The sequence below is a fragment of the Ursus arctos genome, unplaced genomic scaffold (genome assembly GCF_023065955.2).
Source record: "Ursus arctos isolate Adak ecotype North America unplaced genomic scaffold, UrsArc2.0 scaffold_7, whole genome shotgun sequence".
Lineage (NCBI taxonomy): Eukaryota > Metazoa > Chordata > Mammalia > Carnivora > Ursidae > Ursus > Ursus arctos.
The window spans coordinates 34,701,259-34,726,003 of NW_026623089.1; the positions used below are offsets into that span (position 1 = coordinate 34,701,259).

General features: G+C 43.3%; 2 long non-coding RNA genes across 7 annotated transcripts in view; one reads left to right on the plus strand and one right to left on the minus strand.

Annotated features, from left to right (window-relative positions):
• Positions 1 to 12,649, plus strand: part of LOC123000600 (uncharacterized) — a 45,927-nt gene extending 33,278 nt beyond the window's left edge. Inside the window, exons 3-6 of the long non-coding RNA XR_007190031.2 lie at positions 538 to 1,245; positions 1,553 to 1,603; positions 2,284 to 2,426; positions 9,608 to 12,649. This is a non-coding gene — a long non-coding RNA (uncharacterized LOC123000600). The remainder of the gene's footprint in view (positions 1 to 537; positions 1,246 to 1,552; positions 1,604 to 2,283; positions 2,427 to 9,607) is intronic.
• LOC113243070 (uncharacterized) overlaps positions 1 to 24,745 on the minus strand; it is a 62,557-nt gene that overhangs the window by 28,383 nt on the left and 9,429 nt on the right. For 5 of the 6 annotated variants that reach the window (XR_006408029.3, XR_003312069.4, XR_008958043.1 and 2 more), the window contains exon 4: positions 23,459 to 23,505. This is a non-coding gene — a long non-coding RNA (uncharacterized LOC113243070). Of the gene's footprint in view, positions 1 to 11,865; positions 11,954 to 23,458; positions 23,506 to 24,745 lie in introns of those variants that run through there. The other variant, XR_006408026.3, reaches the window with a different exon arrangement.

The window sequence follows — 24,745 nt, forward strand, 5'->3', positions numbered from 1 at the left end:
GATTTTTGGTGGTAGGGGAGAGGCACGTGTTAAGATATAATTCGTATTTTCAAAAAGTTACTCTAGCTGCAACAACAAAATCTAGGAAGACAAGCCTGGAAACAGGGAGACCAGAAGCTTTTATGATGCTACAGGAACAAGATGGTGGTAGTCTGGACAGGAGTAATAGTGGGCACGGAAGCAAGACGATAGATTTGAAATATCATCAGCAGGTAGAATTTATATGGAGTCATCTGATATTATTCAGTCCAACTTTGCATCAAGCAGATGTGGAAACTGGGGTTCAAGGAAATAATGTCGAGTCACCATCTGTAAATGGCGGAACCACAACTCTGATAAAGGCTCTTAATTTTCAGCTTAAAACATGTCCCATTGTACCATACTTACATATCTTTTTTTTTTTTTAGGTGTGCATGCCTTTATCTCTCTCACCCAATTCTAAATTTCCTAAAAGCAGAGAAGTTGCCTTAGACTTGAATGATTGATTAATGCAACTTCTTTTTTTTTTTTTAAAGATTTTATTTATTTATTCAACAGAGATAGAGACAGCCAGCGAGAGATGGAACACAAGCAGGGGGAGTGGGAGAGGAAGAAGCAGGCTCATAGCGGAAGAACCTGATGTGGGGCTCGATCCCATAACGCCGGGATCACACCCTGAGCCGAAGGCAGACGCTTAACCGCTGTGCCACCCAGGCGCCCCTGATTAATGCAACTTCTATTTTGCAAAGGCTACCAAAAAGCCACACAGTAGGTGAAATGTTGTAAGACAGAGTTCTACACTTCCGACCAACAAACCACATAGTAGGCGAAATGTTGGAAGACACACTTCCGGGATTGCTGCATCCTAGGCACAGAGAAAGAGCTCCTTGACATATCTGAAATTAAAATGAAGCTGAAAAAATACAAAGATTCCAACCTACGTAAAGCAAAATCCTACTGAAATTCAAACTCCAAGAGAACTTCAAGATGTTGTTTGAGTTAAGAGAAGGGAAATACTAGAGGAAACTCACATTCGCTCTTTATGGAACCTAACAGCCCTTGCATGAACTGTCCCCAGGGAAAGTTGGAAGAGTGTTTGCATAATCTCCTTCCCCAACTCTGAACTCAGGAATGACTTTATATGGGTTTAGCTGAGGATCCACACACCCTTCCCAAGGCATGGTGATGGAGACCCTGGTGAAAAGCGTGACAGAATGAGGATTAATCCTGGGGACACTCTCTCTTTTCACTTCTGCCTGTGGAATGGTAAAGAGCATTGGCTGAGGCTTCATCTTAGGAGCTGTTTTCATCCAGAGGGATATGCAGGGCCAGGTGGAGGCCCAGGGGAAAGCAAAGCAAGGGGCTGAGTTTTCATAATTAGTCCTGGCTTGGGCTTCAGATGAAAATAAGGGAAAGAGGGGGAGAGACTTCGAGTGTACCTGTTGTTTGATCTCATTCAATAAGATGAGGGATTAAGGACATAACCAGGAATCAATCATAACCGGAGATTCAGTCATAACCAGGAATAAAAATGTTCATTTAACTCAACCATATCCCATGTTATCTCATTTAGGAGACCATGCTTGACAAGTAACAACTGATGGGATGTACGCATCCAGTCCAGGTAAGGGAACCCTTCCCATCTGTGTAGTTGGCAGAATTGAATGCAGCCATCTGGAAAACCTCTAATAAAAAGATGCCACTTGATTTCAGAGAGGATGCCAAACACCTGTGCTATTATTAATCTGAAGCCACTGAAAATTAGCTCTGAATAGCTCAGGTACTAATGACAAGTGAATTTAAGATCATTCCTGTAGCTCATATTTATCCTTTCTCTAGGTACGTGCAGTGTTGGGTAAGGCCCTCCTTAGGACAGATCTGTTTTCTGTGCTCTTAGCTTCTCATTCTGTGTCTTTCTCCTTCCCTCTTGGTCATCTGGTGTCTTTTTGCAGCAAATAGGGTTTCTGGAACTCCCTAGTCAGGTTCACCCACCAAACAATGTCTAACGCTCCCAAATTGTTCCTTTATTCTCTGTTGAGTCCCTAAATCCTCCCACTTCCTCAGGACACTGATTTCGTACACCTGTTTGGATGAAAGCGATGTGACCGAACTTACTCGCGGTGGATGTCTTAATGTGCTAACTCATCCACCCTCTAAATGGAAAGACCTTAACGGTAGAATGTGGGGAACAGGGGCCGTGGCACAGCACTTCTGTCACCATTGGGTGACACTTATTTTCATTGCCATTACCCCAATTTGTAATTATGTAATTGTATAATTAACTGATTTCTTTCTTTCAATTAGATGACAAACTCTGTGAGGGTAGGGCCCATGGCCCTTTGCATTTCTCAGCCCAAAGCACCATGACTGACACAAAGGAGGAGACTCATAAATACCTGTGTGAATGAATGAATGAACAAATGAATGAACTGAATTTTCAAATACAGGTGAGCAAAACCTTTTCCATGCATGCTCACAAGGGCAAAAGTTTAAAAAAAATGGTGACACAGTCTCAAGAAATGGAGAGTCTTGTAGGGAGGTGAAAAATTACTAGGGCTTTGTTTAAAAGATAATGCTGTGCACACATTTCTTTAAATTAAAAAAGGAGAAAACTCATTGAACAGGCAGGCATGTAAGTGTCAAGGAAGCAAACCCCAATGAGTTAATATCCTTTGCTTACAGGGCATCCCCTCTCAGCTCAGAATATGAATCAATACCACTCCCTCCTTCTGTCCCCTTTGCTCTAGTGAGAAGAAGAATTTGGAAACAGAATAGCCAGCCTGAGCCCCATGCGTTCTGCTCTCCCTCTGACACCCATGTCCCCTGTCTGACGCAGACCCTCTCTAACTACTTCATGCTTTCTCTTCTCTGGCTTTCTTGGTGATGAGATACAGGAGTGAGATGCTGGATGTAAAATTTGCCATGTTTGCACAGGCTCGGCCTGCACTGCAGAAGTATCCTTGTTCTGCTTGAGTTACTATGAAAATGAGACAAAATAGGTAAACGTGCTGGGTGTCTGGTAGGCACTCCAAACATGCAAGTTTTTTCCTTCTTGGTTCATAAAACACCTGTAAACCACAGCTGTCCAGCCAGGATCTCTCTTTATCTCCTGGCCTAAAAAGGAGGCTAACATGTTGGTAATTAATTAAGCCGGAAGACAGTGAGCTGGGGTTGGAAATGGACATATGTGGCAGGGAGCTAAGAAACTCTTAGAGGCTATAGCCTGTAGCTCCCCAGAGGGAAGGCTTCTTAAAGAGGGTGATTTATCTTTAAAGCATTAGTCAGGTGCCTTTTTTATATTCCTACCGTTGCTATGGAAATCACCCCTGTAAGAATGTGTGGAAATGTAGAATGTGTTGCCAGATGCATAAATATGGGGGTGCAAGCGAGTAGCAGGCATGCTGACACTTGTCCATCTCCAGCTTTGAACCCAAGGAAAAAGAACTAGAATCTGGTTGAGGAAGAAGGAAGGAGTGCTGTAGGGAAGGCACCACCACAGATAACTCAGCCCCTGGCAGACCCCAAGATCTTTTAGAATATCCAGGTCTCTACTACTTAGGTTGACCATTATGCCTGTTGTCTCAACATTTCCATTAACAGCATCTCTTTTCACTGTCAATATCGTCCTTGTTTAGTCAATAAACCAAATATAAGAATAAGAATTCTAAGAATATTATTTCCCCCATACAATAGGAGAAGCATCAGAACTATGATTATATTTTATGCACAGGACTTAAGTCATGAATAAAATTACTTTCTGGGTAGCAACCATCTCTTTCTTTCTTTGCATTTACATCACTTCTACCACAGCTTCCATTCATCAGTTCTGTCTCCCCTTCGCCCTCCTTCCCCCACCCCCAAGAGAAACAAGCTGTTTGCTACCATTTCACAAGAGAGAATAAAGCTGAATTGAGTTGTGGATACTGGAAGTCAGCTAGGCTCACTCATAAGTGAATCAACTAGATCTTATATGTGGTAGCCTTCCAGACTACATATTTCATATATATGCTGCAAGAAAAAAAATAAATTTCTGCCTATCATGAACACTTTGAAGGTGCATCATTAATAGTTTCTAGCTGTGAGAAACTTAAATACAAAAGGGCACTGGGGACATTGCAGAATCCTTGTGGAAGGCTGGAGAACCATGTGGAGAAAATGAACAAGCTGAAGTGGAGCTGGGCAGCCCATCCTTGGCCAAGATCATTGCCACAGAAGTTGTCCGACATGAACACTGCTGCCCTGCTATTGGGCACTGGACCCCACTTGAGGCACCAAGGCCATGGTTGCCCCTACAGACTGGATGTTGTTGTCTTTGCTGCCACCACCAGAATGGATAATCCATGATCCCTTCTTGGACTAATTAGCTTCTGATTTTCTGTCCCTGATGCATGCATCAGATGGGCCATGCCTAGGTTGGGTGCTGGGGCTCTAACTAGAAGAGTGAGTATCAATCTTTGCAGCTCCATAGAAGGAGCTTTCTGTCTCCCACTAATGTCCCAAACATAGGAAGGAAATTGAGATGTTCTATAGACAAAAAAAAAAAAAAAAAAAAGTCTGCCATATGGAGAGATGGTATTAAATCTGAGAACGTGAAGGGCCTCTGTATATAATCTTCAGAAATAAGATCCTAAAAGTCTATTGAAATCAAGGTCAAATGTTCCAAAGTGAAGCCTTAAAGCCAGCTTCCTTGGGTTTTAAAAAGAGGAGATAATTTTCCATTGTCCGAGGGTTTGGCTGTAATGCTAACAGAGAGGGAAAGGAGGAACAAAAGGGTGCTTATTAAAGTTCTTGGGGACAGAGAAAGTTCACAGTCCTGGATGGAGGAGGGGGCAGAGTTGCCAATTTATCTGCCAGAAATCCCAAGCAACAACAGAGGCAGGGGAATGTAATAAAAGGACGGGAAGGTATTGAACCAGGAGGCACAGAATTCCACGCATAGAGAGGAGAGGATATAGCTTGCAGCAGGGGACAGGAATGCCAAGGTGAACTTTGGGTCACAGGGAGTGGTGTCCTGAAGAAATCTTGAACACCTGAGTGTCACATACAACAGGCTGTGACTCAGAGACATCCTTGAGGAAAGAGGGGATGAATGGGTGATTGGAGGCAAATACATACACACATACCCCCTCCCCCAAGACACACACAAAGAGCCATCTAACTGTGGGACAGGTCAGCGGTCAGGATGAGAAAATTCGCCAATGTGTCACGTTGACTGCAAGTGATAGAAACCTACCACTAATAGTTTGGGCATGGATTCTTTTGGGTTTTCCATATAGAGTATCATGTCATCTGCGAAGAGAGACAGTCTGAATTCTTCTTTGCCGATTTGGATACCTTTTATCCCTTTTTGTTGTCTGATTGCTGTTGCAAGGATTTCTAGTACTATGTTGAATAATGGTGGCAAGAGTGGGCATCCTTGTCGTGTTCCTGATCTTAAGGGAAAGGCTTCCAGCTTTTCCCCATTGAGAATGATATTTGCTGTAGGTTTTTCATAGATGGTTTTTATGAGATTGAGGAATGTACCCTCTATCCCTACACTCTGAAGGGTTTTAATCAGGAAAGGATGCTGTATTTTGTAAAATGCTTTTTCTGCATCAATTGAGAGGATCATATGGTTCCTGAGTCTTTTCTTGAAATGATGTACCACGCTGATCGATTTGTGAATGTTGAACCACCCTTGCATCCCAGGGATGAATCCCACTTGGTCATGATGGATAATCCTTTTAATGTACTGTTGGATTCTATTAGCCAGGATCTTGTTGAGGATTTTGGCATCCATATTCATTAGGGAAATCGGTCTGTAATTCTCCTTTTTGATGGGGTCTTTGCCTGGTTTGGGGATCAAGGTAATATTGGCCTCATAGAATGAGTTTGGTAGCTTTCCTTCTGTTTCTATTTTTTGAAATAGCTTTAGGAGAATAGGTATTATTTCTTCTTTGAATGTTTGGTAGAATTCCCCAGGAAAACCATCCGCGCCTGGAGTTTTGTTTTTTGGAAGGTTGTTTATCACTGACTCAATCTCTTCATAATTAATTGGCCTGTTTAAAAAATCAATTTCTTCCTGTTTCAGTCTTGGTAGTTTATAGGTTTCCAGGAAGGCCTCCATCTCTTCCAGATTGCTTAATTTATTGGCATATAGCTCTTGATAAAAGTTTCTAATAACCCTTCCAATTTCATTGGTGTTGGTTGTGACCTCTCCTTTTTCATTCATAATTTTATTAATTTGGGTCCTTTCTCTATTCTTTTGGATAAGACTTGCCAGTGGTCTGTCAATTTTATTGATGCTCTCAAAGAACCAGCTTCTAGTTCTGTTGATCTGCTCTACTGTACTCCTGGTTTCTAATTCATTGATTTCTGCTCTAATCTTGGTCAACTGCTTCCTCGTGCATGGATTAGGCCTGTCCCTCTGTTGCTATTCCAGCTTCTTGAGGTGATACTATTAGAAGTTATAGAGCAATTCAGTAATGTGGCGGGATACAAAATCAATGCTCAGAAATCAGTTGCATTTCTATACATGAATAATGAGACTGAAGAAAGAGAAATTAGGGAATCCATCCCACTTACAATAGAACCAAAAACCATACGTTACCTTGGAATTAACTTAACCAGAGACGTAAAGGATCTAGAAACTATAAATCACTCTTGAAAGACATTGAGGAAGACACAAAAAGATGGAAAAATATTCCATGCTCATGGATCGGAAGAATTAACATAGTTAAAATGTCCACGCTACGCAGAACAATCTATACTTTCTTTCTTTTTTTTAAAGATTTTATTTATTTATTTGACAGAGATAGAGACAGCCAGAGAGAGAGGCAACACAAGCAGGGGGAGTGGGAGGGGAAGAAGCAGGCTCATAGCGGAGGAGCCTGATGTGGGGCTCGATCCCATTACACCAGGATCACGCCCTGAGCCGAAGGCAGACACTTAACCGCTGTGCCACCCAGGCACCCCATACACTTTCAATGCTATCCCGATCAAAATACCGAGGACATTTTCCAAAGAACTGGAACAAATAGTCCTTAAATTTGTATGGAACCAGAAAAGGCCCCGAATCGCCAAGGAACTGTTGAAAAGGAAAAACAAAGCTGGGGGCATCACAATGCCAGATTTTGAGCTGTACCACAAAGCTGTGATCACAAAGACAGCATGGTACTGGCACAAAAACAGACACATAGACCAATGGAACAGAATAGAAAACCCAGAAATGGACCCTCGGCTCTTTGGACAACTAATCTTTGATAAAGCAGGAATAAACATCCAGTGGAAAAAAGACAGTCTCTTCAATAAATGGTGCTGGGAAAATTGGACAGCTACATGCAAAAGAATAAAACTTGACCACTCTCTCACACCATACACAAATATAAACTCCAAATGGATGAAAGACCTCGATGTGAGACAGGAATCCATCAAAATCCTGGAGGACAACATAGGCAACAACCTCTACGACATCGCCAAAGCAATCTTTTTCATGACACATCTCCAAAGGCAAGAGAAACAAAAGATAAAATGAACTTGTGGGACTTCTTCAAGATAAAAAGCTTCTGCACAGCCAAGGAAACAGTCAAAAAAACTAAGAGCAGCCCACGGAATGGGAGAATATATTTGCAAATGATGCTACAGATAAAAGACTGGTATCCAAGATCTACAAAGAACTTCTCAAACTCAATTCGCGAGAAACAAATACACAAATCATAAAATGGGCAGAAGACATGAACAGACACTTTTTCAATGACAACATACAAATGGCTAACAGACACATGAAAAAGTGTTCATAATCATTAACCATAAGGGAAATTCAAATCAAAACCACACTAAGATACCACCTTACGCCAGTTAGAATGGCAAAAATTGACAAGGCAAGAAACAACAATTGCTGGAGAGGATGTGGAGAAAGGGGATCCCTCCTACATTGTTGGTGGGAATGCAAGTTGGTACAGCCACTCTGGAAAACAGTGTGGAAGTCCCTTAAAAGGTTAAAAATTGAGCTACCCTATGACCCAGTCATTGCACTACTGGGTATTTACCCCAAAGATACAGACGTAGTGAAGAGAAGGGCCATATGCACCCCAATGTTCATAGCAGCATTGTCCACAATAGCTAAATCGTGGAAGGAGCCGAGATGCCCTTCAACAGATGACTGGATTAAGAAGTTGTGGTCCAGGGGCGCCTGGGTGGCACAGCGGTTGAGCGTCTGCCTTCGGCTCAGGGCGTGATCCCGGCATTGTGGGATTGAGCCCCACATCAGGCTCCTCCGCTAGGAGCCTGCTTCTTCCTCTCCCACTCCCCCTGCTTGTGTTCCCACTCTCGCTGGCTGTCTCTAGCTCTGTCAAATAAATAAATAAAATCTTTAAAAACAAAAAAGTTGTGGTCCATATATACAATGGAATATTACTCAGCTATCAAAAAGAACGATTTCTCAACATTTGCTGCAACATGGACGGCACTGGAGGAGATAATGCTAAGTGAAATAAGTCAAGCAGACAAAGACAATTATATGGTTTCTCTCATCTATGGAACATAAGAACTAGGAAGATCGATCAGTAAGGGAAGAAAGGGATAAAGAAAGGGGGGTAATCAGAAGGGGCAATGAAGCATGAGAGACTATGGACTCTGAGAAACAAACTGAGGGCTTCAGAGGGGAGGGGGTGGGGGAATGGGATAGACTGGTGATGGGTAGTAAGAGGGCACGTATTGCATGGTGCACTGGGTGTTATACGCAACTAATGAATCATCAAACTTTACATCAGAAACCAGGATGTACTGTACGTGACTAACATAATATAATAAAAAAACATTAAAATAAAAAAAAGAAACCTACCACTAGCTCAGGCAGAAGATAATTTATTGAAAGGATAAGGGGGTGCCTCATGTAACTGCCAACACAAAGGAGAGGGAGCAGTTGGACCCAAGATTCTGTCTCTCATCACTGCCTTGAATTGTAGACCAGCATCTTTGGCTTGGTGGAGAATAGGATTGCTCACAGGGATAAGGTCCTGCCCCGTGGCTTCTACTTCCAGAAGAGAGATGACCCCCTTTTTAGTTCCAATTCTGTAGAAATACTCCAATGAGCCTGGCTCACCCATGGCAGGTAGGCCAGTTGATATTCCTGATGATTTTAAAGGACAATTACTAGTTGTGAGCAAACTGCTAACATTTTTACCTACCCCTGCGGGCAGTGGATCATGGCTATGAAAGTGGGGCCCTGATCCATCCATCTTGGGCTGGTTTTCCCCTGGATCTGACAACTACGCAAGCCACTGGGCATGGGACACAGACATGACAGCTGTGGCCCCATCCCCGTGGGTCAGGGCTGTTCTCAGAGAAGGGAGAATCATCGCAAGCTCCAGCTGGTGTCTGGTGTATCTGGGGATGTGCATGAGCCCTCCCAGGCCTTGTCTCTGTCTGGTCAGTCTTACAAGGGCTGGCTTGGCTTTGGTAAATATAAAGTGAGTTTATGGCTCCTACCTTCCGCTTACTCCCCATGTGCCTAAGGCCACACAGTTCCCATTTGGAAAGTAAAAAAGCAGTGACTAGCCAGTCTGTCTTGATGTTCTAAGGAACTGCCCTGAGAGATTCTTGACCGAACTGACTTAATCACACAGTTGTTTTGATGTTTTACAAACAGAGCCATCGTTTGTAGTCTGGAAGAAAGTCAGTGTGCATTTTCCAGACTGATGCCATCTGATGTCAGCTCCGTCTCCCAGCCTGACCTGGCTTTGCTGAAGCTAAACCCTACAGATAACATTTCTGATGTTATACTTGTAGTTCTTAGCGCTGGTAGGATTTTCATGATGACTTTCTGAACTGGATAATTGCAGAAGTATCGGTGATCCTGAGACACTGTGGCTGAGCTTATCCTTAATGGCTCGTGGCTGCTGAGACTGGCATCTACAAGCCAAGTTCCATGTGCTAGCAAACATTAGGTATGGAGTGAAGTTTTAGGGACCCAATTACATCCATGCTCCAGCCAACTCTCCATACGGAGTCATGGTCCAGCAGCCATCTTCTGTGGAAACCCAAAGCCCCACAGTGGATTCAGCTGTCATTTGTTACTCAAAAGCACCTCAGGTTCATCCTTTCTCATTTCTACTTTCACTCAAGTGTCTGACTGTTGGACACATTCTTATTTTTTAAAAAAATATCAAAGTTCTGTCCCTTTAGGGATAGATGTCAACATGTCAATGACTTTGTCACTTTCTTTGCTAATGCCAATGCCATCCGAATTTAAAAAGCTGAAGCAAGGAATTGTGTTTTAAAATGAAGGCCACGTAAACAGTCAAGCAGAGAGCCAGAAACTTCGAGTGAAGAGATTGAAAGTAGAACTCCGGTGGAGGGCATTTAAATTCCTTACGGTTGCGATCTTTCTCAGCCTTTCCCAGCCTCTGTGGCCAACTGGAACAAAGGCGATGTCATATTCCCCTGGGAGTGTTTGTATGGGGGGGGTCGCTGCCTGCGGGCACACTTTTAGTGTAAGCACCAAACTTCCACTCTTCCTGTCCCGCCTTGACAAAGCATGTGCCTCGGAATCATTTTCCTGCCACCAACTTCCCCAACTGAGAGAACATCAGGTCACACCCGAGAGACTAAACACCATGCTTCCTCATGGGCTTCCTGGCACCCACTGTCCTGTCCAGGCTGAGGGATTTCCTGTTTGGAAACCAGATGTGTTGGTCACCTCTTCGTCTGTATTTTTAAATGGATTTTTCACCCAATACTATCAATAAATTCAGTGTGTAGGTCCATGAATGCAAGCGCATTCCACACGTGTGTCCTTGTTCGGGCTTCCTCTTCCGTGCCAACAACAATGGTTAAAGTTCAGAAGCTATTCACCTTGGACATTTTCACATCAGAAGCAGCACACAAATGTCTCTCCAAGCCGCGCATTTCAGAACAGTAGCAGCAGCATGTAGAAAAGTATCCAAGAAGCTATTTCATTTCCATGGTAGCCAGGACCCAGACGCCAAAGCTTTATAGATTAACATCAATGCCTGAATTGCATTCAGAAAGCCTGAATTGCCTGTCAGCCTTCAGGACCAGCAACGCAACGTGATAAATGAGGTGAAGAGCCTCATCCAGGCAAGGGAGTGCGTGCCGCATTAGCGAGCACTTCTGTGTCGTTTTCAAAGCAAATACCAAATGGAATGAATTACTGGGAAACAGCAAATGAATGTCAAGAATTTGAGATGCAGGGGTTGTAATTTACTAATTACTGGGAAAAGATGAACACAAAGTCAATGTGTGAAAGAATGTGGTGGGGGGGGGGTGAGGGTGGAGCACGAGAGACAAACAAAGTGAATGGCACAAGTAGAAGGCTCCTATTTTCTGTCCTGGTAAAAAGAGAAGGATTTTTGAGGCATAGATACATGGTTCAACCCCCAGCTTGGTCATTGCCACTCAGTGTCATAAGTTGCAGAGTGTTAATTAAATAAGATAAATATATAAACACCTAGGTTAGCATCTGGCACACAGTAGGCAGGCAATAAATGTGAAATCTCCCTTTCCCCAGCCCCCATTCTATTCCTTTTTCATTTAGTACAGGAATCACAGCACTGAGACAGAACCGATTTTGCTCAACAATTCAGTGTTAGAGAGTGAGCCTCACCACCTCCCATAGCAGATCAACATTGAAAGAAAGTAAGGCAAGGCTGGAAGGTTAAAGCATTGAGAACTTCACAGAAAAGCATTCACAAAGAATGGGTTGACTGTAAAATTGCATGAATAATACAACTTTTGATGCTGTCTTCTGCCTGTTGGTGCAAATCTGTCCAATGGCAAAATAACAACCCACAGTTTCATTCTCCAGTGTCCTTGCCTCTCTTCTGTGACATTAATGCATTCTCTGAGCCCCGGGGGGAGCTGGGCATGTCATTCCAATCAGTCGGGTGCTCCTAACAGGGCTGTAGCTTTCAGCAGCCAAGACAGGGACTCCCTGGGGTGTCCTCTTTGTCATGAGGGACAGGAAGGATCCCATCTGAAGATGAACCATAAAGTAATTGAGTATGACCTGGAATGGGAGTCAAGAGATAGAGACGCCTGTCCTGGCTCACCACCAACCAGATGTGGAAAATGATGGGCTCAGACCAGAGTATCATTTCCCAAACTATTTTTACTAGTTCTTTAAGACACTGTGATAGAAATAGCTTGTTTTTCCTCAATACCCACGGTTCCCTTGTTGGTAACACTACCCTTGATTTTTAGCTGTGAATACGGCTGCTCAGAATATAGAGAACACACTTTCCAGCCTTCCTTGCATTTTTGCCTGCGAGGAAGTTCTGGCCAATGAGATGAAAGAGTAGACAGTATGTGCAACTTCTTGGAAGTGTCATTGGAAAGAAGAGTGTATGTGTCCCTCTCTTGCCCTTCCTTCCTCCTGGTGGTGTCTCTGTGTTTGTGGTGGCTGAAACTGGAGCAGCCATCACAGACTTTGATATGAAAGCCACATGCTGCGCAGAGTGGAACAGCATGACAGAAGGAAACGGGGTCTCTGACATTGCCAGAAGCCATGCCAACCCCAGACTATCTAGATTTCTTTTGTGTAGAAGAGAAAAAGTCACTGTTACTTCGGATTTTCTGTTAATAGAAATTGAACCTAATCTTAATTAACAGAGATGTTAATAGATGTTCTACCAAAAAAGTTTCTTTGGGCAAATAAAGTTTGGAAATTCTGTATATTACAGATCCTTTCTAAAGACTTGCAATGTATTCCGCACATTACAGGCTGTAAGAGGTCCTCTATAAAGAATTGTCATCTCTTATGAATTTCTCCCATGAGGCTAGCGATCTATAGAGCCTTGCAACTCCAAGCGTGGTCTGTGGACCAGCAAAATCAGCATCACCCAGGAGTTTGTTACGAATGCAGAATCGCAGGGAACCTTGGACCCACTGTGTTAGAATCTTCATTTTTAACAAGATCCCAGGTGATCTGTCTGCATATTAAAGGTTGAAAAGCATTGCTACTGATCACAGTTTGGAAAATGGTGTCCTGTGATCCTAGATTCTGGCACAAAAGTAGCCACATGTTTGGAGCCCCAGGAGCAAATGAGCAGGCATGGGTGATTCTCCCAGCCTCAAATTGGCCCTGAGCTCTGCAGGTTTGAGGCTGCTACTCTCAACCCCATGAATCCTTGGGACAATTTCAGCTCCAAGCTTTGAGTCATTTTCAAGGCCACGCCTTTTTTGACTGACACTAATTGAGCCAGGAGTGGCAAACATCTTCTTCCTCTGCTCCCGGCCACCTCTGCTTCTGTAAGGGCTGCTGGGCTGGAGCTGGTCTCCTGCCAGAGCGGCCCCCTACTGTTCCACCCCTCTTTGATCAACTAGTGCTTTTCTTCACGTTATACTTGGATCTACATGAGAGTCAGAAAGGATTTCCAGCAGACCCAGTGCTACCTGCCAGGGCCTACACTCACAGCCAGGGCCAGGGGGCAAAGCATCTGTCATTCCTTTTCAATCACACGCAAGCTCACACAGGGGCACCTAGTCTAGTCAATCAAGACTTCAGCTGAATTAAGTTATATTATTTGTGAAACAGAAATCAATTGGATTAATTTCACTTGCTTCCTGTTTTACAGTTGATCTGGTGGTAGTATGTCAGAGGCTGTGCTAGGCAGTGGTAAAGATTTTGTTTTCTGGAGCCAGGCTTACTGGGTTTGGATCCAGGCTGACCACACGCTAGCTGCATGACTTTAGTCAAGTTACTTAACCTTAACTTCAACAAGCCTTGGTTTCCTCATCTGCAAAATGGGGATTAAAATTGTATCTACTTCCCAGATTTGTTGCAAGGATTACATAAGGAATAAATGTGAAACACTTGGACTTGTTCCTGGTCTATAGGAAGTGCTAAAAAATAGTAAAAAATTTAAAAAGAAATACATTTGCAAAAGTCATAAGTAATTGCCATTATAATTTGGGGGATTAAAATCTAAATCTAAAAATCTAAAAATGAGGAAAGAAGTCTGAACATTGTATGAGTTGACATAGAGTATTTCAGCCCTGTTTCTCCCATGGGGTATCAGCTAAACGAATGATTGTCAGTTTCATGAAAACAGAACGGATCATTCTAGCAAGCACACATTTAGCGCATGTCTACTTAACATCAAGGTAGGAAGTCTGTGCTGGGCACTGTGGGAAATGCAGTGACATAACAGAGGAGTTTCCTGCTCTATGACTCAGCAGGAGAAACACATTGGCACAAATATCTTCCTTAAATGTTGAAAATGCTGTAATACGTTCTGTGAAAGTAGAAAAGCACATTGTAATAATAGGTTCCTGTGCCAGGAACTACCTATGCACCTTTGACATATATTATGCCTTTGGATATGCAAAACAAGCCCGCGATGGCGGTAGAAACAATTCTCATTTTACAAATTGGTGGGCGGAGCTCCAAACACCAGAAAACTACTAAGTTCTCATACCTGGGAAGTCAAAGAGCAGGATTCGAATTCAGGTTGGGCTGACGCCACAGTCCTTGCTTTTCTATCACATGAGACAGCGAAGAAGAGCAAAGCCTACACAGACAAGGCGACCTTTCAACTGGGCCTTGAGGGAACAGTCAGGTTTTCAGGTGCAGTATGGAGTCAGAGGCGGAGGGAAGGCTGCGTTAGCTGAAGAGCGCCCGGGCCCCTGCAGCGGCCGGCCAGGCAGGCGGGAGAGGAGATCGGCTGGTAGAGGTCCGAGAATTGGGAGACACGAACATGGGGAGCTTGACAGTCGTGACACGGCAGAGGACCCCGAGTCGGAGACTGAGGAGCTTGGCTGGCATTCCCTGGAGCAGCTACTACAGGGCCTCAGGGGAGAGGAAGGAGTGCCCGTGGGGGATGGGCCCCCGAGGGCCAGCGAGAGTTAAGAGGGGGCGCTGAGGTGCGAGGCAGCAAGCACACAGGCTCCATTTAAAGGCATTCAAAACTGAAAACTCCAAACCAAACAAAATGACCCACTGTACTTGCAAAGCCAAACAAGCCTGCAGTGAGCCTGGCCTTCCAATGACTGGTTTGCAGTTGCAAAAGGGGCGCAAAGCCGGAGTCAAGGAGACCAATTAAGAGGCTGTGTGTGGAGGATGGGTGGGGGGGCGGGGGCACGACAGAATAAAGACATTGGCAGTGGGGCAGAATCTGACGCATCATTAAGACATTTAAAAATCCTCCTATCGATGACTAAACAGCTGGATTTTACATCTGGCCCTATCACTTCCTTAATTATCACTTGCAGTGGGGGAAAGAGACACATGGACGAAGCATTACCCATAGGTCTGCTTTTGAAGCCTCTAAAATTCAAATGGACGAAATTACTTTGTGTGATGCTTGTGATTTAACTGCGTGCAGCCTCCCAGCCTGTGAGGGTGGGGGGCAGGGGAGAGGAGTGAGAATGGTTAAATAAAAACAGTTCTATTTTGGGCATGCTTTAATGACAACATGCTCTTCGAAATATTTTTCGTGCAATGCCTTTTCTGTGCCATGTCATTGAAAGTGTTTTTAATTCCAAAGAGAGGCTGTGGCACAGGATGTTAATCAATGAAATTCTGGCATGCATTTCTATGAATGTGCCTCATTATTCATATTTACCACTGACAGAGAGGAGTGCTGAAGCCCGGGCCATATTATCATTCATGCCTGGTTAATAAAGGAAAAAAACAAATGCTGTAGGAAATTCATCCTGATGCTGGAGGGAAGGAGAAAGGCCTATTTTAGGTCTCTGGGATATTTCATTGTCCCCAAGGCCTTCCCTGTGAGTCACAGGACAGAAATTTGAGGCAGAGAAGCAGAATAGCAGAGTAGTCTGGGCTGAAAACTAAGTTTTGGCTGCAATGCTGGAGAATAGTGTGGCTGTATTCCTTGCTTGCGGGTTTCTGCAATAGTTTCTGTTCTGTATGCACGGGACGCAGCCAGCAATGCCAGCGTTTTTGTTCCTCTGAATTCCTGTCGTTGGACACTGCCAGGATTTAGGGTGGGGTCAGCCCGGGGCCATTTTAGCCCCAATAAAGGTCTGTTTTATTAAAGGCCTGCTTGTCCCTTGCCTGTTTACTGCTGCCTAATACAACACTTTCTTTATCTCTTTCTGGCGCTGCCCCAAAGAAAGCAGGGAGACTTGCAGCCTCTGGGATTCCAGTTTCTATCTTCAGGCTGGTCGCCTAGGGTTTAGGGGCTCAAATGGGGAAAAGCTAGAGCACAGCGTTTCGGACAGAATTTCCTGTATGCCATAGTCCAATGCAGAGCAACAGCACTGGTGACAAGGAGGAGGCTTTTTTTTTTTTTAAGATTTTATTTATTTATTTGACAGAGATAGAGACAGCCAGCGAGAGAGGGAACACAAGCAGTGGGAGTGGGAGAGGAAGAAACAGGCTCATAGCGGAGAAGCCTGATGTGGGGCTCGATCCCACAACGCCGGGATCACGCCCTGGGCCGAAGGCAGACGCTTAACCGCTGTGCCACCCAGGCGCCCTAAGGAGGAGGCTTCTGATCTACACTGTTGAGCTGTTTCTTCCCCTTGCGGCTGAACACTGCTGTGAGAGTCACACGCTCCCCTCCCCGCACCCGATGACAAGACCTGCAGCCCACAGGCTGTGAACGTGGCGGGTGTTTCCCTGGGAAAACTAGCTGGTGACTTGGGAATGTGCACCCCGACGTTATCTGGATGATTACCATGTTCTCACCCACTCATCTGGTCTGGACAGTCAGGGGCTAACAGCCCGGGGCACCTGTAAGCCGGGCAGGCTTCCCGAGCTCTGAGACCACGGCCTAGGCACTTTCACAGCGCTCTGGGCTGTGAAGGGCCCTCCATGTCTTATGTATGCATTTAATATATGTAAGTGTATCTTAAAGCTCTTAAAATAAGGGGACCTCCATTTTCATGCGGTACTGGCTGCTGCAAATTAAGCAGCGGGTCTCAACTAAAAGGTGGGATCTCTGAGCATTCCCGAGTAAGGCAACCAACTGTGGAGAAAGTTCCTTTTTTAGGTTCCCCAGTGGTATTCCAACTCTCAGGAGATTAAAGGAAGCATATGAGGCAGTGACAAGTATGAATGCCTGAGAAATCCTGAGATCTGTTCACACAGAGGAGCAGGGGGGCCCATTGATTCAGTGGAAAGGAGAAGTGTGGCATAGCCTTGAAATGGCCGGCCCAGCAGAGCTAGGAAGTTCAGAGAAGAGGATGATTGGCAGTGGCAGATGAAGCTGTGAGATCAAGGAGGGGGGAGTAGAAAGAGGCCGTTGAATAAACCCTTGAAGAGGTAATTGGAGACCTAGAGAAGCCGTAGAAGAGAGGGGTAAAAGCTGGCTGGAATTGAGAGGAGAATCCCCAAAAGTGGAATTGGAGACCACAAAAAAGAGAACTTGTTTGGGAGAATTGAGAGACGAGGGCTGGTAGGGCTGAAGAGGTGCGGAAGGGGGGCCTACACCTGTCTGCAGATCACTGTGAAGGTGGGGAGGGCAGAGGGACGGAGAGCTTGGCCTGGACGCTGTCAAAGGGGAGCGGAGAAGAGGCATGGCCATGGATCCAGCACATACCCCAGTCCCCGAACCCTTGCCGCCACCCCCACCCCCCTTGATTGGCAAGCTCCCGAGCAGGATGGAGCGCAGCAGCAGGAAGGGGTTAAGCAATGCTTCTGAAAATATGGTCTGCGAACATCTGCAGCCGAACCCCTTTCTGTATTTGTTGCTAATGCATTTTCTGGATCCTACCCTGGACCTCTGCTATCAGAATCCCTCAGGGCCCTGGACAAGGGAGGACAGGAGTTAGTGTTTTGTACTGAAGTTCCCAGGTGATAGAGAATCCAGATGGGTTGGGGCGGAGGGGGAGCTAGGGCCAACTCTGGAGATGGGACTGTGCGGGGGCTGAGTCAGGAAGGGAGCCTATGGACAATGACCTGAGCGATTGCCAGGCACATCTGTCACAAAGGGAGGTGCCTCCCAATAGCTTCCCACCACCAGGCCCCAAAGAGCCTCCTGCCAGCCAAGTTCACGTAACTGTCTCCTGCAATCCCCAGGGAAGATTAAGAATTTCTAGTGAAGACTATGTTCCTGAAAATTGTACTTTGGTCTAGTTTTTGTTTGGAGGTAGTCCGTCTAAGGAGGGTCCCAATAACACCAGCCATATGAGGGGGGTTCTTAGTATAAAAGAGAAGACCCCATGAGCTGGGTGTACGGAGCTTGCCCAGCACTTGGCTCCACCCTCAAGCCCAGCACTACTCACTGCTCACCTCTTTCTTCTCCAGCCTTACGCCTGTTCAAACTCTGCTTGCTTAAATATCCAGAAAACTTCCAGGTCTTGGCTTAGGCCAGATTCCTTATTCTGGGTTCAGCCTTTCAGCCCTAGATATATTTGATCTCTTTACGCCACTGATTCTGCCAACGTGAAAAAGCTGGCAGGATTTATGCGTGGTTCTCACATTCAGCCTCTTACTCTGTTTCCCTAACCTCCGGCTTCCTCTTCTAAGAATCCTTTGCAAATCTGTATTGATTAATCCCTGACTGATGTCTCACTAAACTACTGATGATTCCTTCCAGGCAGACTGGTTTGCCTCTCAGCTGTCTGATCCCCTAAGAACATCTCAAGGTACCGACCATCCCACAGTTCCTGTATGTTTTTGAAAGCAGTCTTTCTCAAACTTAAGTATGCAGACAGGTCACCTGGGAATGCACGTTCTCATTTAGAGGGTCTGGGGTGGGACCGGAGATTCTGCTTCTGGTTCCCTGGGGGTGCTGATGCTGCTGGCCCATGGACCGTATCCCGAGAGGCAGGTTTTATAAACCAGTAGCTCATAATTCTCTGTCCCCCTCTACCTGCTCCAGTTTTTTTTTTTTTAATTATCTCATCATTCTACTTTAAACACAGGAATAGGAAAAGAATCTATCTGCAGTTAATTTGGATTTAATTTTCTTGCTTCTAGTCAAATTGATCTCTCCAAACCAACTTCAAATTGGCATCCCCACACAAATTTCTACCATTTCCTTTGCATTATTTTCTCTGGGCCCTACTGCAAATGTCTTGTACACAAGGCATATTAGAGAGGTAGAAGGACAGTGAGTTGTAGAAAGTGGCTAGCCGGCAGGCTTCCTCCAACCACCAGGTAACATGGCAGTGGAAGTTCCCAAAGGTTGGGCTCAGAGGGGCCTAGTTCCCCATGCCCTGAGCCATTTGCCAAGTTGATCTCACGCACTTCTGTCTCCATGACTTTCACACCCAACGCCCTAGTTCCCTTCCTCCTTTGCATTAGCAGTTGTTAAGTAAAAAGGAGCCAATTGCTAGAACTCCTAATTTTAGAAAAAAAAATCATAATTTTTCTACTTGTATTTGGGATCTGAAAACATTTATTACTTTTAACATTTACATTTTAAATAAGGATTTCTTTATTTTTGCACTAGGCAAGTGAATTGAGTGAATCATCTCTCTAAAAATAAAGTTTTGGAATTGTGACAAGTGTTTCACAATAGTAATATCTGAGGATGGAGAAATGGTTATTATTAAACATACACCTTAGGTCTCTCCTGTCAGTAAAACCTACCTATTCCTCAGGTTTTCCCCCTCAAACCACTGCCTGGATTTCTTTACTTTTCACAGTGGAGCACTTAGAATGATCTATATCTATTCAGAGACATCTTCATCCCTACTTTGTCAGGAAGCATCTGAAGTGGGCTTCTGTTTTCATCATTCTACTGAATTTGCACTACAAGGACATCAGCCATCTCTCAGTCACTGGGTCTACTGGCTCCTCAGTTTGTTTGCTCTCCCTGTCTGAGCACGTGATGCTGTCAACTCATAAGACTAGGAACAAAGCAAGGATGTCTACTTCACCATGTCTGTCCAACCTTTGTATTATATGTATATAATTTGTATATAATGCAAACATATACAATGTATATAATACAAATATACATAATTACACATAACATGTAACACATAAATGTAATATATATAATATGTATTGCTGGACATTATAATGTTTTAATATCTTTTAAAAAGAGAGAGAGAAAAGAGAAATGATTTTGGCTGGGGAGAGACTGCCCCTTCTGGAACCAGCCAATTCTTAGCGATAATAAGGCGCTCAGCTGAAGGCATGCCTCTGTATGCAAACTAGCCAATCAAGAGCCAAACCTCCTCTCTCTGGCCCAAGTTCCCCTGAAGGCACTCTTCCTCTGCCTTAATCATCCCAGGGCCAGGTGCCAGGCAATCAGAGCCCATCCCTATAGCACAGAACCTACTGAAATTGTTCAGACTAGCCAGTCCTAAACTGTTCACCTTCCTCTGCCTTGTCTTTTCCCCCAGAAACCCTCATAAAGACTCTCGCCTCAGCTTTCTCCTTGCTCCTGCTTTTCTGTCTCCTGGGGCTTCCCAGGTGGCCCTGCATGGCGTGCCATGCCTCCTGTTACTAGGACTTGGGAGTATAATAAACTTTTGTTTTTCTGAGCCTCTCCCATGTTTTCTCTTGTGGTTGTATCTATCACATAAAAGAACCAGAACACATTGTTACTGGCAGCTCTAGACAGAGCCATAAAGCAAGAAAAAGAAATACACAGCATCTAGGTAAAGAAAGGAAGAAAGAAATATTCTTAGATGATGTGATTATGTAGAAATTTCTATAAAAAAGGCTACTGGAATTAATAAATGAGTTTAACAAGGTTACATGAACAATTACACAATGAAATTCCAAAACAAAACCATTTACAATAGCAGCAAAAAATGGTATACTTAATGATAGATCTGACCAAAGATGTTCAGAGTATGTACACTGAAAACTACAAAACATTGCTGAAAATAACTAGAGAGGGCCTAAATAATAGGATCCTGGAGTGGAGCAAAGAATCAATCTTGTTGTCAATTCTCCCCAGATTTACCTATAGATTCAAGGCAGTCCAATTGATATTACAGTTGGCTTTTATTTTTGTAGAAATTGACAAGCTGACTCTAAAATTCAATAGGGAATGCCAAAAACTTAGAATTTCCAAACCAGCTTAAAAAAAATTAAGTTGGAGAATTTACACCACCTGACCTCAAAGCTTATTTTAATGTTACAGGAATCAAGATATGTCGTAACAGCATAAAGATAGACAAATAATAAACAGAATAGAAAATCCAAAACTAGACCTGCGTGTAATGTAGTAATTGAAGTCTGACAAAGATGCAACACATGGTGCTAGAACAGTTGGATATTCGTATACAGAAAACTAAAATTAAAAAAACTCTAAGACCAAAAAGCCAAAAAAAACCTCTTTAGTCTATGGCTTCTACCATATAAAATTAATTTTAAAAAAATGGATTAGGGGCACCTGGATGGCTCAGTTGGTTAAGCATCTGACTTTGGCTCAGGTCATGATCTCGGGGTCTGGGGATTGAGCACCCCCCTTCGTCAGGCTTCCACGCTCAGCGAGGAGCCTGCTTGTCCCTCTCCCCCTGCTCTCCTCTCTCTCTGTAATAATAAATGAAGTCTTTTAATAAAATGCATTGTAGACCTAAATATAAAACCTAAAACTGTAGAAATTTTAGGAAAAAACATAGGATAAAATGTCCATGACCTCAGTTTAGGTTGAGATTTCTTAGTTACAATACCAAAAGCACGATCCACCAAAGAATATATTGATAAATTGGACTTTATCAAAATGTAGAACTGCTCTTTGAACGACGTTATTAAGGCAAATGAAAAAAGGCACGGACTGGGAGAAAACATTTACAAATCACAAATATGACAAATGACTTCTGTCCAGAATTTATAAAGAATTTTCAGGTCTCAATCCAGAAGTTCACTGATGTGTAAATGCATAAACAAATGGTGGTATATCCATTCATGAAACACTACTCAGCCATAAAAAAGGATGAATTATGGATATAAGTACATAGATGGATATCAATACAATTATGCTGAATGAAAAGAGCCAGTGAAAAAGAATTTTTAGTGTATGCTTCTATTTATGTACATACACTGCTAACAAAGTGGAAATGAATTAGCAGGGACTGAAAGCAGATCAGTTAGTTGCCTAGAATGGGGACAGAGGAGGGAGGGGGTAAAAAAGGATTGTAAAGGAGCACAAGGACAGTTTGGGGGATGAGATACGTTCAGTCTCTTTATTATAGTTGTGGCTTCAAGGTTGTATACATTTGTCAGAACATTATCTCTTAAGGTCCACCTCTGCTGCCCTCTCTCTCCCGGACCTTGAAGGAATTCCTTTGTCTATATTGCCCATCATTCTAGTATAGCCAAACTTTTGTGAGGTTTGGCTTTATAAAAGAAAAGGAAGGGTAACAGCATTTCAGGCAATCATCTTTCAGGCAAAGAAGTATGAAAAGCCTACTTACTTCTGTGCAATTACTGGGGGTTGGAAGTGGGTTAGGAAAACCTCAGCACAATGCAAATTGATATCCCCTAAATGATCCTACCCACGTGAACAGTACCATTCTCCTTACCATCCAGACTCCAAGCCCCACATTGCTCATGCACCTTTGCATATAATTTTTATGTTCTGTCACTTCGTTAAAAATGCCTTTTGTAGTCTGTGCACTTAGTCCTGCACACATCTTTATTTTACAGTCAGCTTCTGGCCCCCATTTCCTTCCTTTCCCGTGCCATTTTCCCCACCCCCAGTTCTCTCTGCAAATGACCACTGGGGTGATTTTCTCAGAAGATCACCTGGAACATTCCAGTGTCCTGTTTAGAGGCTTTTCCAGGCTCCCTATTGTTAAGACAAGGTACAGACTTCACCAGGCAGTCAAGGCCTTTTCCAGTCCAGTCCTACCTGGACTTCTCTCTTTCTCCTCCTCTCTAATGAACCCTCTGCTCCAGCCAAGCGGGTCTCCTTCCCCCTCCAAACAGCTCTATCCCTTCCAGTTGTTTCTCCTTCTTGACTGATACCTCCCTTCTTAGAGGCTTAGCCCCTGCCCTTTTGTTCCCCGCAGTCTTTCTGACTCTGAGTCACCATTACCTTTTCCTTTTTGGATCGCAGGCTCTTTGTTGCCTTCATGCCAAGCATTTGGGCAGTTAATCCCAGCTTGTGTTATGAAAGTTTTATTTTGCTGTTTAACTTTCCACATATGTATTTATGTTTCTCTCTCCATTTGGGCTATTGCTTTCCTACATATGTTGCAAAAACATTAGTTCCTCCAGCTGCTCAAACCAAAAAGCTCATTGTATTCAAATAATTTTGGGGAAAAGCTGCATACTGTGCCCCTCTCTTAAAGATTCACATTGCATATCAACATATTAAAAGATCTAAAAAGTCCTGTACTGCTGAAACTTGGATTATATCTTTGATTCATTTCTTTGCTTATTTCCTGATGTTTAACTGTTGAGAAAATCTTTCTTGTCTTGAAACAATATTAATATTCCCTAGAATTCCTCTCAGAGGAGACTTTGAGAAGTACCGAATTAGATTATGAACGCCTTCCCCATCATTGTAACCCTACCATGGTGCCTAGCCTACTGATGTAGCACTTAGTAGGTGCTTAGGATATACTGGGGGATTTGGTGAAGACTCATTCATGTTTTACTCACCGATCTGAATTCTTCTAAGAGTTTCCTTCTGTGCAGTCTTGAGAATGCTGTAAAACAAATAAATAACCTTGCTTCCATTTCTTATTAAATTTATTGGCAGTAGACTCTGAAACTTAATGGGATTTCTGAGTCTTCTATACACTTCCATGTCTACCTGAGAAAGACAGGCTGTGCTCCTACACCGTGGGAACATAAAGAGTTCAGTGAATTTTCTACTTCTAGTATACCAAACCCAGGCTCAGCCTGTCATTTAAATGGCTGCCTTATCATTTCATTTCCCTCAGAGAAATGGTGCAGAGAAAAGCTTGGGAGCCCTGTGGACTCCCACGAAGGAACTACACAGAACTTCAACACAGAACAGTCACTTCCACGTCTCATTTTTTCACATTTGTGGGTTTGGATGTACTTTCGCCAGCATGCTGGATAGAAAAGCTAATGATTTGGATGTGAATCTGAGATAGCAAAAGAAAAATAACTACAATTATTTCAATAGCCAAAGTTGTGGTAGGTTTGCTAGCACTTTGAAGCCAAAGTTTGATCTTGGGATTCTAAAGCATGAGGAAATCTTTGAGAGGATTGACAGTGTTAGTGATTTTTTTTTTTTTTAGTTAGTAGGACTTTTTAAAAAAATTGCTTTTAATAGATAATATATCTTATACATTATAGTATTCATATTATTACATTATTCAAAATATAATACATTAAATATAGATTTATGTATATGTATATATAAAACAAAAATTCAACATATACAAAAGAATATATAGCAAAAAGCTAATTCTCTCCCATCTCTCCATCTCTGCTTCCTGCTCAACCTGCTGTCCCTGAAGGCAACCCTTTTTAAAAGATACTTTTTGAACCTTCCAAGGACATTCTGTGCGTATATAAGTTCATAGTTACACAATGCCAAATGTTATTATACAATTTACACTACTTAACGTTGCTTCTTTCCCTTAATATGCAGGAGATGTGTCCATTTCAGTACATGAAGGGCTTCAGTGTCCCATTCATGGTCCATTATTTCCATATTGATGGACATTTTGTTTATTTTTTACTTTTTGCTATTATAAATGATGCTATAATGAATATTCATATATATATATATCTTTTCACAAATTTGTGAATAAAACCATGTAATTAGTTAATTCTTATATTTAGAAATTTGGGGGTCAAAGGTTTACATATTTTAATGGATCCCACTAATTTGCTCTCCTTAGCAGCTACTGCGGAATCTACAATTCCACCACCAATGTACTGTAGTGTCATTTCCCAACACCCTTATCTATA